Below are 13,479 nucleotides of genomic sequence, written 5' to 3'. Positions count from 1 at the left end.
TCTTCCCACCCTTACCTTTGGAAATATACTTTTTTTCCTTGGATTACTTTCAACGGGACCCGGACTCTGCAGGTCTGCATCAAACCTTAAGTACCGGTATCATTTTCCGTTCAATTTGCCGGCTGTGATTTTTGGACTGTGTACTTTTATAAAGGACATTCAGTTTCAATCGCGGGACTTAGTCGGGTTTGGGTTAATTTTGTGTTTGTGTTACGTTTTTTAATGTGGGCGCATGCGGGTTATATACAGGTGCGGCTTGTGTAAGTACAAAATCGGTTTTCCTCTTACAATGTGGCGGAATTTACGGTATTTAAAGGTGAATTTAAAGGTCGATAAATTTGAATTTGTTTCACATAACATGCGCCTCACCTAGAGGGAGCTGATATAATTGTCCGCTATCTTGCTTCTAATAATACCTCCAAAAACCTTGTGAAAAGTTAGGACAGGAAAAATAGCGTGGTTCAATCACTTCAAGTCTCTGTATTTTGTAGTCTTTGAGCTTTGAAGCACTTGTTTTCAGTTGCACGACACAATACAGCGACATCTAGTGGTCAAATAATCCACACTGTTCCTATTAGGCCTGATTAATGAAGCTTTTCTGCAGTGGTCTTAAATTATTTTCCTTTCTGAATGTGAAGTGATTATTCCAAACAGAAGATCTGTTGTCTGGTAAAAAGTCTGAAATTTAACTAATGATTAGTGTATGACCAGCTCGGTCCTGCGGTCGTCAACTTGCCCAAGCGCTTTGAGAGGTCTTCATTGACTTGAAAAGCGCTATATCACAGGTGTCAAAGAGGCGGCCCGCGGGCCAGATCAGGCCCGCTTAGGGATTGAATCCGGCCCGCGAGACAACACTCAGAGAAGCGCAAGAGAAAAACAAGCAGCAGGTTGAAATATGTCCATTTGATGTTGCCAAATCCAGGTGCCTCTCACAAAGACACTGTACTTGTATTTATTTCTCTCTCTCTCTCTCTCTCTCTTCCACCCCTTTTCTCCCACTCTGTCTCTGTCTCTTTCACTCTCTGTGTCTCTCTTTTTCTCTTCCTTTGTTGCTCTTTTTCTCTTTCTCTCTCTGTCTTTTGCTCTAACTTCCTTTTTTCCTTTTCTCTCCTTCTGTATTTCTATTTCTCTTTGGATTTCTTTCTTCCTCTCCCTTTCTTTTCCCCCTCTCTCACGACTTTTTATCTTTTTTCTCTCTCTCTCTCTCTATCTATCTTCTTTCTCTCTAATATACTAGTCCGGCCCTCGACAGAATGTTTGTTCTATCTTGTGGCCCCCGAGTTAAAATGAGTTTGACACCCCTGCGCTATATAAATGCAGAGCATTTACCATATACTGTATGTAGATATTATTAAAAAAAATCCTATTTTGGATGCTTAATCATTTGAGAATACCCTTAATAACGGCTGTGAATACGGCTCTTCTTTTTACATGGCGCTAGAAACCAAGAAACGTCCATGGGAGGTGATCCCTCACTGAGCAAAGAGTGAAAAACCCTCCTAAGGAACCTCCTCTCCATTTTGAGTGTTCTGACTTTGACTTCAACTTGGCAATCCCTTGACTGTGTTTGAAGCACTCTGTGTGTCTCATGCATTCATGCATGCCCCCCTCTTAGAAGGGACCCCACCCTGCCCAGCTCAGACTTCCAGCTGATGCGGTTATATAAGTCAGTGCATTCGGCAGGCGGGCGGGCGTACGTCTGCTCTGAGCCAAATGGCGGGCCAGTCTGGTTACGTAATTCCCCTTCAGAGTCATATTGTAACATGCAAGCCAGGAGGAAGGCTGATGCGTCTTACCACGCAGTTTCTCTTTTCCTCCCATGCGTCTATCCTTTTTTGCTCTGATCCAAATTTCACACTTAGCTCCTGGAAGGAAGAGATGGGACTTTCCTGGTAACGGGAATCGTGCAGATTTTGTAATATTGGGTTACCACATTAGTTGCTAGTGTGGAGGAACAAATACATATTAAATATCTGAAGGTGGGCACTAAAAATGTCAGGAACCAGAACTGGATCAGGACCCAAACGCGTGACGTTATCACACAGGCCCTTTACAGGAAATGGGGAGTCATGCGCAGCACAGCGGCGCAGTGGTTAGCGCGTATGCGCCACAGTTCTGAGGTTGTGAGATCGAACCTGCTGTGCGGAGTTTGCATGTTCTACCTGTGCTTGCGTGGGTTTCCTCCGGGCACTCCGGTTTCCTCCCACATTCCAAAAATATGCATTTTAAGTTAATTGGCCAGTCCAAATTGTCCCAAGGTGTGACAGAGCGACCGAATTGTCTGTCCCTGTGTGGCCTGCGACTGGCTGGCAACCAGTTCAGGGTGTCCCCTGCCCACTGCCCGAAGATAGCTGGGATGGGCTCCAGCAACCCCCGTGACCCTACTGAGAATAAGTGGTGCAGATAATGAATGGATGGGGAGTCATCCATGCTAGGCAGCGGTCTGGCGCGGAAAGACAGGAAGCTAGAGACCGACGAGATCGATTTCAATTGCCCGAGTTGATATCCGACATATGGGGTTGGACAGACAGGGATTGATAATGAAACAGGATCTCGAAAATAAACGGGACAAACAAAACGGGAACGAAAACCGGAGAGAATAATAAACAGGACAAAAATAGACGGGAACGAAACTGGAAATCGATATTAAACAAGACAAAAATAAACGGGAACAATACCGGACTGGAAATGCCAACAGGAAAACGGGACCGAGTCAGAACCCCCGTATTACGGGGCAGAGGTTTGTTGACGGACTGACAGAGAGAGAGCGCACTGACCTGAAGAAGACTGAAAGCCAATCTGTTAACGAGCCGCACAGGCGGGGCCAATTGGGCGCCATGGCAACCGTGACAAAAAAAATCTTGAGGGAGTACCCTTAAACCTGCCTTTTTGTTATACCTTCTGCTTGGTACCGCTAGTAAGACACTGGCTTGTGTTCAGTTGAGGCAGCAGCAGCAGCATTATTATTATTATTTATTTTTAATCTATCTACCTATACCTACCTACCTATCCATCTGCCTATCTGCCCATCATCATATCTATCATGTTATTGTCTGTCTGTCTCTGGCATTATATCTGTGATATATGTGTCTGTGTCTGCCTATGTCTGTAACCTGAATGAAAGGTCTGGGTTATAACATTTGATCCGGGAGATCTACCCATTTATTTCATTTGTGAATAAATATACATGAAGACATCGATATCTATTTCTTTATATTTCTTTTAAATAAATTCATCAAATTGGTTTTGAAACACTCAGTTACAGCAAAAACAATATTAGGTCCCTGTTTTATTCTCTAAATTTCATTTGGTTTTATTGTATTACTGTAGTTTTAATTTAGTGGTATTTTTTGCAGTAGTATTGTGGCAGTGTTTTTATAGTAGTCTTTCTGTATTATTTCTTGAATTCTGTAGTCTTTCTGTAGCAGTATTTTTGCAGTATTTCAGTAGTAGTATTTCTGTAAATCTGTAGTATTTTTGTAGTCTTTCTTTCATATTTCTGTTGTAGTATCTATGTATTTTAGTATTACTTTAGTGGTGTTTTTGTAATATTCCTGTGGAGGTTTTTTTCGACTATTTCTGTGTAGTATTTTTTTTGTATTTCCATAGTAGTATTTTTGTAATATTTATTTTGTGTTTTTGTAACATCACTCTAGTTTTCTTTTTGTTGAAGTATTTCTGTAGTAGTATTTTGGTATCATAGTATTACTGTAGTGGTATTTTTTAGTATTCCTGTGGAGGTATTTTTCGAGTATATCTGTGTAGTATTTTTGTAGTATTTCCATAGTAGAATTTTCCAAGTATTTATGTAGTATTTTTGTAATATTCGTTTCGTGTTTTTGTAACATCACTCTAGTTTTCTTTTTGTTGAAATATTTCTGTAGTGGTAGTTTATATAATAGTATTACTGTTGTCGTTTTCTAGTATTTTTGTAATATTTCCGTACAGGTATTATAGTATTACTCTACTGTTATTTTTGCAGTATTTCTTTAGAGGTATTTTTGAAGTATTTCCATAGTAGTAGTTGGGTTGATAGTATTACTGAAGTGCTATTTTTGTAGTGTTTTCATAGTAGAATTTTTGTAATATTTATATAGTGTTTTTGTAACATCGCTGTAGTTTTATTTTTGTAGTATATTTGTTGTAACATTTCTGAAGTAGTATTTTTGTATTATAGTATTATTGTAGTAATATATTTGTAGTATTTCTATTGTATTTTTCTTTTTTTCCGAATGATAGTATATCAGGTATCTGTTTTTAAACACTAAATTTTAATAAATAATTCTGGTTGTAAACAGACAAAGGGACAATGGGGACATAGTTGTCGTTGCCAATATGAACACATGAATTATACTTAAGTGAAATGTCATTTTTGGGGGCAATAAACACTCAGAAAGTGGTGTTCAGAAGTCATCTGGGCTTAAAATTCCAAACATGTTCAGGGTTCATCTAAGGTAAACTGCAGTTCCTAAAAATCGAACTGGGGGGCTCCACAAAAAGACAAAACATATTCGGAAAAGCACTCCAAATCAATCTCGCACTCCTCTTCACTGAGGAGTGAAGTCATGAAATATTTTCTACAGCCCCTGAGATGATTTTGATTCATAATTGTTTTTTTTTTATAACAGGAATCGGTTTTTAGTTTTTTCCATTGCATATTCATTTTCTTAAACTAAAGTGTTGTTTTAGACCCATTTTATTTTTTATCTTAGTGCCTTAACTTATCTCATCGCATCAGCTACACCGTTTATCCTCATTAGGGTCGCGGGGGGGCTGGAGCCCATCCCAGCCATCTCCGGGCAGTGGGCAGGGGACACCCTGAACTGGTTGCCAGCCAATCGCAGGGCACACAGGGACAGACAACTTATTCGCTCATTCACACCTAGGGACAATTTGGACCGGCCAATTCACCTGAAATGCATGTTTTTGGAACGTGGGAGGAAACCGGAGTGCCCGGAGGAAACCCACGCAAGCACGGGGAGAACATACAAACTCCGCACAGGAAGTCTGGAGCTGGATTTGAACCCACGACAGGTTCCCATGACATGAACTGTGCCGCACAAGCGCTAACTGCTCCGCCGTGCTGCCCTGTGCCTTAACTCATCTTGGGTATTTTTATCATTTTAATATTCGTAATTTTCTTTGATGTATACATGTGTGCAGGGTTGGGTAGGGTTACTTTAACTGGATTACTTTCAATGACTTTTAGATTACTCCAATACCAAATATGCTAATAAAAGACAAAAGAAACGTAATATGAATAAAATTACAAAATTTTGTGCAGGACGGAAATGGGACACAATTGCGTTACGTTTCTAACAAGTTTTATTATAGGAAAGAGGAAGGGCTGCGCCCACGATCCGGCGTTTGCTAGGAGCGGAAAGCAAGTCGCTCTCGTACTCAGTCTGTGATCCGAACACGTAAGTGGATCTTCTGTAGCGAGCAAGGAAAAACAGGTCGATAGCAGGGACAGGAGAGCAAAAACGTGGTCGGGGTCAAAAAAGGGCGTTAGCCGGGACGGTACAGCAGATGTGGTCGGGATCAAAAACTGGTCGTTGCCCGAGACAGACGGGAGCAAAAACGGGACAGGTGGGGGTCAGGGTCGAAAAAGGCTTGCCTAGTATACACTGAGGTTCGCAGACGGACTGACAAAAGGGGACTGATAGGAGTGGGTTTAAATAGGGACAGGGAGCCAATCAGAATCCGAGGCAGTTGGATCTCATCGGTAATCATGACACACCATCTTTTCTTCCCAGTCGGGAAACTAACGTTCAGAAAATAACGCATTTTGCCATAGTAAATATTTTCAACTTGCTTTAAAAGGATTTCTATACATAGTGCTAATGCACTGTGCTTTATTGTTCCATTAAATTTTCCAAGAAAATTACAAACAAAGTCATTATCAGGGTTGGGTAGGGTTACTTTAACATGATTACTTTCAATTACTTTTGGATTACTATGCTAATAAAAGACAAAAGAAACTAAATATGAATAAAATGACTAAATTTTGTGCAGGGTGGGGAGTAACGGAATCCACGGAACAGCAAAAATGATGTTGGCAAGCTGTTTGGATTGATTTTCATTTTGTTTCTGTCGCATTTTATGTTAGTTTTGCCGGAGATCAAAGCCAGTAGAGAAAGCTTACCACGTGTTGTGAGTCGTTTGAGGTACATTTAACAGCAAGATGGCAGACATTTATGTCATCTCCTAGATAAGCCTCGTGTTATTCAAATCAATATACATTTTTCTTTTAGAAATAGATTCCTTTAACATATAGGAGGCACTAAGTAATCACTGTCCCATTAGGTAAATCTAAATTTTTTGGGGGGGTTTTACTTATATCTAGCTAACTGGCAAGACTAGGGGTCTCCAATCTTTTTGAAGCTGAGAGCAATTTTTTGCTACTAATTAGAGCAAAGGTCTAGTGGGTTGATATTATTTTCAAAAAATGTTTTTTTTCTGCTATGACTGTTATTATCAGGTTATAATTATTAGAAGTTAGGATAGGCGCAGTCAACTGCTAAACATTCCTGTTAGAAATCAAATTTCCCTAGAAAATCACAGTGACCGGGGGTGTATTTTTTTTCTGAACCTGTCTGCAGGCTACTCAGGTTGTCTTGGGGGTCTGTTTGGTTTGGAGACCTCTTGGCTAAACAGCCATCAAATATCCTGCCTAATAGGTAGCAAGAAAGTAAGCTAGCAAGAAAGCTAGACAGACGGAATGAAGGACGGACGGGAATAAACGTCAGATTGATAGATAGATAGATAGATTGTCACAGAGACTGACAGACGATAGACGTGAGTAAAAGGCAGTTAGATAGTCTATAAATCGGGGGTTTTATAATAAGATCGGGATTTATACAATAGTATAGCTAAATGGACAGACAGACAGACGTGATTGAAAGTCAGATAGATAGATATATAGTCTATAAATTGGAGTTTTTGTAATAAAATTGGGATTATATCATAGATAGATAAGAAGGTAGATACATAAATAGATTGTCACGGACAATCTATGGACGTGAGTAAAAGTCAGATAGATCGATAGTCTATAAATTGTGGGTTTTATAATAAAATCGGGATTTATATAATAGTCAAGAAAATAGATAGGTAGATAGATAAATAGATAGAGAGATAAATTGTCACAGACAGCCAGACGGACAGATGGACGGATGATGTGAGTAAAGGTCAGATGGATAGTCTATGAATCGGGATTTATATGATAGTCTAGAGGACAGACAGACAAACAGACACGTTGATAAATAGATGGACATATAGACGGTCACATGTATACATAGACATACAGAAAGACAGACAGACAGATTGTCTTAGACGGACGGACGGACATGAGTAAAAGTCAGTCAGATAGATAGTCTATAAATCAATATTTATTTAATAAAATCGGGATTTATATATTAGTCTAGAAGACAGACAGACAAACAGACACGTTGATAAATAGACACATACACAGTCACGTATACGTAGACATACAGAAAGACAGATTGCCGCAGACGGACATGAGTAAAAGTCAGACAGATAAATAGATGGATGGATAGTCTATAAATCAAGATTTATTTAATAAAATTGGGATTTATATACTAGTCTAGAAGACAGACAGACAGACAGACAGACACATTGATAAATGGACACATATGGCTGAGTCCCATTCTTCGCACTTTCACTCGCTATGTGCCCTAGTCACTCGGTTTGCGCGTTCACGTGAAAATGGGGTGTGTCCCGATACTCTCAAGACCGAGGCAGAAGTGCCCTCAAACCATGTCGTAGCCACTTCAAGACCGAGGGGGCTCTCGACCTCACTTGGCGGCGAAGTGACTACCCAGAAGGCTTTGCGAATTCTCAATATCAACAAACATGCCCGGAAAGGAACCGCACAAATGTAAGTAGTTTTCCACAACCACGCATGTATTTGCAACAAAATGTATTGAGATATCTTAGTTAGACGTAAATGCAATAGAAAATCGTATTTTCGCGTTAAAACACGAACATTGCAAAATCGCTACTTTACGAAGTGCACTAATCTACCAAGGGAGCTGGCAAAAAAAAAATCTTCACGCTACAAACTTTAAAGTAGGATAACTGGGCAGAAAATCACGGTTCAGCCCATCCCTGTTTTTATCTTAAACGAGTCGTCCTTTTACATCTACTGTACATGGCCAGTCGCTAAAGGAGCATAGTCAGAATACCGTTCTGGACATAAGCGCTTGTTTACTGCACACAATTTCGGGTGTCGTGTTTTATTTACAATATGATTCTTTCATGTGAGATCAGAATGCATTAGTTTTCATCATGCATTATGAGTAATGTCTCCGAATTTCACGTGGAAATACAGTTGAAACAAACTACTATCACATAGTCCACTGCCTTCTCTGTAAACACATATTAAGTAAACTAATTACCTTCTCAAAATGTTGTCCAAATGTGGAGACAATTCTAAAGCATATGTGATGCTGGCCAATAGAAGGCTCATACAGCCATAAGAATAACATGTCAATTTTGTGTATCTATTCACTATCAAATAATTATCCAGAACACATCCTATAATTTCCTGTCTCACATCAACTTGCTGAGCATCCTATACTCAGTTGTTTTTGTACAATACATCAGCATTAAGTAATTCTTGTTTTTTCCACCCAACCTAAAGGCCACTGTAGAACGTCCCGTGGAAGAGCTGGTCACCATCACAGCTACCACGCCATCCACACCACCGGGCACGTCGTTGGCACCTTCTAATCCGGCGCCAAACCCCAAATCACCCAGAAAAAAAAGGAAGCACGATACACTCCTTGACTTTTTGAAAGCGGAGTCTGCCGGAGTGAGGAAAAGGCTCGAAGAAACTGTGGCCAAAACTGAGCGGTTCCCGTCCTTTTTGGGAAGCTCGTGGACAAATTTCCAGAACAGTGACATCTCTGCAATGTTTCCCTTTGTTTTATAAAAGGATAATATTGTTTTTTTATTAAGAACTCAATGAAGTTCCAGTTTGTGTTTTCCAGCTTCATGGAAGTATTGGTATATTTTTGTTAAAATTTGTGACACATTATTTACTATTATGTATTTTGGCCCAATGTGAGTTTGTTTTTCTGAAAGTAAACTATTATTTAAGCTGGAGTGATTTGTAGTTGTTTTCTGTCCAACAGTCACATAGTTCACACACAGTATCTCACATCATTATGAAATAAACCACCAAGGTGTTACTCAAAATGAAGATGTTTATTGAATAGTAATGCAGAAAAGCACATAATGCAAATGTGGGTCTGACTTAAAGAGCCTAAATATGGCTTTTGGGCAATTTATTCCATATTAACTGTGGACAATTCTTTGTACGGTGGACCTGGGAACCCTGAAGACCCGTGACACCACACGGTAGGACAGAGCGTGGGCCAGCCAGTACACGTAGATCAGGACCTCCAGCCACGGCCCTGTTCCCTCTTTAGCAGCTCATGCAGGGCCCACATAACCTTCTTGCTCAACCTTAAGTCCTGAATGAGTTCTGACTCCACATCCAACCATAAGCACAGGATGGGAACATTCCTGTCCAACCTGTCCACGCTTATGGGACAGCCACTCTGGAACACAATAGATAACAATTTAGACATAAAAGTGGGCATAGAAAAGAAAAAGACCGCTTTAACTGTGATGTAAGCATCATGAAAAAATTTTGAAATGACCTTTTTTATATCCAATGACAACTCTTTTGAATTAAATTCCTTATGAACTAAGGTTTTTGGGTCGTACAGGGAAGTTTGGTGACGATATTATGTCAGCTTAAGGGTCAGGTGGACTGTTCTTGTGTTTGTTTACTTTTCGTCATGTCACACATTCAAAACCCCTACTATATGTCATAAAATGGCATTAAGATACTAATAAGTAGATTGCCATTTATGTCTACACAAACATAGGGTATTATGTGAACGTGCATTGTATGTTAACTCTTACTGTATTTGACCGAACGGGTCATTTTTTTTAATGAGTGTACGTACCTTGTAAAGATGAATCAGCACTACATAGCGCCAAAGCTGTCTTCAGTATAGCACATTTCTCCTCCGTTGATTGGAGACACGGAAAAGATGATGAGCTTTCAGGCAATCGGTAATAACACAGCTGTAGCGGGCATTTTTAACGTTGCACGAACTCTCCAACTGACACACTACGTTGAGACCCGAGTTGTTTACATGTGACGTAGGCCTATACGTCACTAAGGTCTACAGCCAATTAATATTACCGCCATCTCCTGGACAGGGGTGGAACCTTGCAAGTCTTGTCCAAACCTTTTCCACTTTGCACTCCACTCGATGAGGGCACTCCTCTATCGAGGGACCTCACTGGAGGGTTCTCGGGGCCGAGTGAGAGAAATGGGATTGGGCCATAGACAGTCACATATATACACAGATAGATAGACAGACACGTTGATAAATCAACACATAGACAGTCACATATATACATAGACAAACAGATAGACAAGTTGATAAATAGATGGACACATAGACAGTCACATATGTATACAGAAAGACAGATAGATAGACACGTTGATAAATCGACACATAGACAGTCACATGTATACATAGACAGACAGATAGACACGTTGATAATTAGATGGACACATAGACAGTCACATATATACAGACAGACAGACACGTTGATAAATCGACACATAGACAGTCACATATATACATTGACAAACACAGACAGACAGACAGATAGATAGACACATTGATAAATAGACAGATAGACAGTCACATGTATACATAGACAGACAGACAGACAAATAGACACGTTGATAAATAGATGGACACATAGACAGTCACATATGTACATAGACATACAGAAAGACAGATAGATAGACACGTTGATAAATAGATGGACACATAGACAGTCACATATATACACAGACAGACAGACACGTTGATAAATTGACACATAGACAGTCACATATTTACATTGACAAACACAGACAGACAGACAGATAGACACATTGATAAATAGACAGATAGACAGTCACATGTATACATAGACAGACAGACAGATAGATAGACATGTTGATAAATAGACAGATAGACAGTCACATGTATACATAGACAGACAGACAAATAGACACGTTGATAAATAGATGGACACATAGACAGTCACATATATACACAGACAGACAGACACGTTGATAAATCGACACATAGACAGTCACATATATGCATACATAGACAGACAGACAGGTAGATAGACACGTTAATAAATGGGCACATAGACAGTCACATGTATACATAGACAGATAGATACGTTAATAAATAGGCACATAGACAGTCACATATATACATAGACAGACAGACAGATAGATAGACACGTTGATAAATAGACACAAACAGTCACATGTATACATAGACAGACAGACAGATAGATAGACACGTTAATAAATAGGCAAATAGTCACATGTATACATAGACAGACAGACAGACAGATAGACACGTTAATAAATAGGCACATAGACAGTCACATATATACACATACAGTTAGATACTGTACACAGATATAAAAAACTGTACAGTACATAGAGAAAACCCTACAGTAAAATCGGAAAGGGTTCCTCCCGCCACTGGCAGCTCCTCCTAATGAATATGCATGAGGTGGGCGGGAACGGGCAAACCCACTGGAGGAGACCGCGAGGGGGGCGGTGCTGAGCGGACCTGCCGTGCGGGGTGGTGCGGAGCCTCGTAGCCGCGCAGTGGTTGCCCTGCCCGATGCGCTTTTGTTGTGGCCGTCAGCTCAACGTGGACCCGCCGTCCGCTCTGACACCGTAGCGGGAAGCCCCCCTGACTCCCCCTGGAAACCTCCCTCCCTTCCGAGGACCCCGCGGGCTCGGAGAGCGGCTCCATCCGGTGCATCACAATCCAGGAAATGCGGGGCGCTAGCCCGCTCGCCACCGGATAAATGGCCGCAGCGCGCGTACAGTAGCAAGCTGGTAAATATCAACGTCTTTAACGCGGCTTTTGTGTAAGAGTGTGCGGCTTTTGTGGCGGTCGTGACAGCTGGTTGAGGTGGCGAGTTGACGCTTCCCACACGCGGGCAACGTGACGTGAAGTTGCCTCGCTCGTTGTTTTACACGGAAGGCGATGTCAAAAAAGAAAAGAAATGGGGATATTGTGAAGAAGAGGCAAGACGGGCACCGCAGTTGTTTTCATGAGCTAAACTGATTCCACCTCTATCTTGGCACCATTTTGAAATGAAATCATCTCAAATGGACGAGAAAGCAACAGTGGCTTTAATTTGTTTGATGGCGAACTTGTTTGTTGTTACACATGGCACATATTCAGTTGATGACATCATACTTTTGCTTTACAAGTCACCGAGTGTTAGGTTTTCCCCCTATTGTTTCACTTGGATTCTCTCTGGATTATTTTTATTGATTTAAGAGAGATGTGCGTCCTATACACGAGTTTCTTTCTGAGGAGGAACATTTGTCCACAGAACAGGTGGATTCCTGATAGTCAGGTCAACTTTTATTGTTTACTATGTTCTGCTTGGCAGCACGGTGGGGCAGTGGTTAGCGCTTGTGCGGCACAGTTCTGAGGTCATGAGATCGAACCTCCTGTGTGGAGTTTGCATGTTCTCTCCGTGCTTGCGTGGGTTTCCTCCCACATTCCAAAAACATGCATGTCCCTAGGTGTGAATGAGCGAGCAAATTGTCTGTCCCTGTGTGCCCTGCGACTGGCTGGCAACCAGTTCAGGCTGTCCCCTGCCCACTACACGAATATAGCTGGGATGGGCTCCAGCACCCCCGTGACCCTACTGAGGATAAGCGGTGCAGATGATGGATGGATGGATCTTCTGCTTGTTAAATGGAATCATAAAACAGTGAGGTATGTCGAGGCACAGTCAGATTTACCATTTGCTTGCAAATAATGCAATATTTACACTGCAGCTTGGATAAAAAACGTTTTATTGTCTTACCTCACCTTGTAAATGCTGCTCCGTTTGAATATAATCATCAATAGATTCATAATGAAGAAAACGTAAATACTATCTATCTACACAACACACTCTTCTGTTCAACAGCAGGGCCCTACAGCTTTCGCTGGTTTACCCCTGCCGCATCATACGGGTGCCCTGCCCATCCCTTAGAACATGTCCAAACAACCCCACTATCCTTTTACAACACCTCTCCATTCATTCCCATCACCAACAAACACCTCTCTACTCATTCCTAAAATGTAAATACACCGTGGAAAAAATGACGGCATGGCTTGAGTTGCTGTTAGATTGCTAATACTATCACAATTTCTATTGTTTGGAGATGGGGTGTGCGCCAAATCAGAATCCTTGGTCTCAATATCAAGGCATGAGGCAAGAGAATTGCGTGCCTCACTCTGCAGCTTGTTATAGGTTGTAATCAATTGATAGATAATCTTCCATTTTGAAAAAAAGTCCATGCAACGAGAAAAAAATTGGATGGCTTGAATTGCTGTTAGCTTG

At 40.9% G+C, this 13,479-nt stretch overlaps 1 protein-coding gene and 2 long non-coding RNA genes across 3 annotated transcripts in view; 2 read left to right on the top strand and 1 right to left on the bottom strand.

The window, feature by feature from the left end:
- The first annotated feature begins 7,655 nt into the window (after positions 1-7,655).
- On the top strand, positions 7,656-9,126 carry LOC148372762 (uncharacterized). Its single transcript, XR_015849562.1, has 2 exons — positions 7,656-7,897; positions 8,663-9,126. It is a non-coding gene; the product is annotated as an uncharacterized LOC148372762 (long non-coding RNA).
- Positions 9,127-9,209: 83 nt separating this feature from the next.
- LOC148372761 (uncharacterized) lies at positions 9,210-10,171 on the bottom strand. The gene is made up of 2 exons (XR_015849561.1): positions 9,999-10,171; positions 9,210-9,584 (listed from the first exon to the last, which is right to left on the bottom strand). It is a non-coding gene; the product is annotated as an uncharacterized LOC148372761 (long non-coding RNA).
- A 1,550-nt stretch (positions 10,172-11,721) lies between these two features.
- Positions 11,722-13,479, top strand: part of hivep3b (HIVEP zinc finger 3b) — a 134,052-nt gene continuing 132,294 nt past the window's right edge. The window contains exon 1 of the mRNA XM_088327332.1: positions 11,722-11,968. The gene's annotated coding sequence lies outside the window, so the exon portion shown is untranslated. The remainder of the gene's footprint in view (positions 11,969-13,479) is intronic.

The sequence above is a fragment of the Urocampus carinirostris genome, chromosome 2 (genome assembly GCF_059441175.1).
Source record: "Urocampus carinirostris isolate Australia breed hairy pipefish chromosome 2, RoL_Ucar_1.0, whole genome shotgun sequence".
Classification (NCBI taxonomy): Eukaryota; Metazoa; Chordata; class Actinopteri; order Syngnathiformes; family Syngnathidae; genus Urocampus; species Urocampus carinirostris.
This window is presented reverse-complemented; position numbering and strand designations above follow the sequence as displayed.